This window comes from Penaeus monodon, chromosome 28, assembly GCF_015228065.2.
Source record: "Penaeus monodon isolate SGIC_2016 chromosome 28, NSTDA_Pmon_1, whole genome shotgun sequence".
NCBI lineage: Eukaryota > Metazoa > Arthropoda > Malacostraca > Decapoda > Penaeidae > Penaeus > Penaeus monodon.
Window position 1 is genome coordinate 33,599,658 of NC_051413.1, and position 1,306 is coordinate 33,600,963.

The 1,306-nt window shown below is 39.4% G+C and overlaps 1 protein-coding gene across 1 annotated transcript in view; it reads right to left on the reverse strand.

Annotated features, from left to right (window-relative positions):
* LOC119591519 (sodium channel protein para-like) overlaps positions 1-1,306 on the reverse strand; it is a gene marked incomplete in the record, with an annotated part of 263,120 nt that overhangs the window by 123,535 nt on the left and 138,279 nt on the right.

The window sequence follows — 1,306 nt, forward strand, 5'->3', positions numbered from 1 at the left end:
ATTTTATACTATTTTCTATAGTTACATCAATAAGAAAGACAATCATTATCATAATTTTCATATCTTTTGTAACTATTTATTGTTCATTATCTGTTGTGGCTGCGTCTCATTGCATCTCTGGACAGTCGTATTTATGTTTCTATTAGCATAAAAGTCGCATATTTATACATTTTATAATATTCCACTTTCCAACATTTTTTTCAACTTTTCTTTCTGTCTCCCCCCTCTCTCCATCTCCCTTTTTGTTCATTTGAGAGTATTAATTCCTCTACTCATTTAAAACAGCAACTTAAAAGCATTATCTTTTTCAGCATTTTTTTTATTTCCTTTCTTCTGTAGACTAACATTATTTGTTCCCTATTTCTTTCCGCAGATGTAAAGGGTACAACGAGAGTGTGTTGTTATTAAGAGTACATTATACAACACAGCTTAACATACGTACTACCGAAGCAAGTATATGTCACAGCAAAAGGGATTCCTTTATTAAAATTACATCATTAATACATTCCTATCCCCTCTTTTCTCTTTCCGTACCGCCCCGTCTCATCATTACTGAAACAGAGTATTCCTCTGGCCACAAGTACAGCACTGACAAATAACTGTACCCTTTCCACCTCCCGCGGTACAGTTAGAGGTGAAAGTCCTGGTACATAGCGTGAGGAAGACGGCGTTTGTCATTGATTCTGGTCACCGTATTTGGCAGGTAGCTATAGTAACATTGAACCCTAATCCTTGACAGCTCCACTGACCCATGCGAACTTTCGTGGCGTTCCACTTTGTATCGTTCATCCCCACACCTCTCATTGGCTGGTCAGGACGGACGAAATATTGTGGAAAGCGAGTGTGATCGTTTTCATTCGAAGGTTGTCACGAACCCATTAAAGATAAAATACCCATTGTTTTTTTTTTTTTTGTCTTATACTTCTGGGGTTTGGGTGAGGTGGAATTGCTCATACCACGACGGAACTAGGGAGTCCGAATAGCCTTAGTTTTGAACTAGCCGGAGAAGGGAACTAGTAATAAAAAAAAATATTGTTATTATTTTTAAAAAGTGGCCATAGTCCCAAATAATAAAGCCAACCCTAATGGGCCACGTTAAGGAATCCTGGATATGGAAATAACCACGGGGAGGAGTTCGACAGGGGGGGGGGGGGTGATGAGGATAAGGGTAATTTTTTTTCACACAGAAATTAAAAGAAAAGAAGTAAAAATATCGCCCACGTGATTTGGTTGGGCAGGAAGGCTTCGGAATGCGGTGGTGGTGGGGTGGGAGGCAACCAAGCTGCAGGGCGCATTTCATAACATT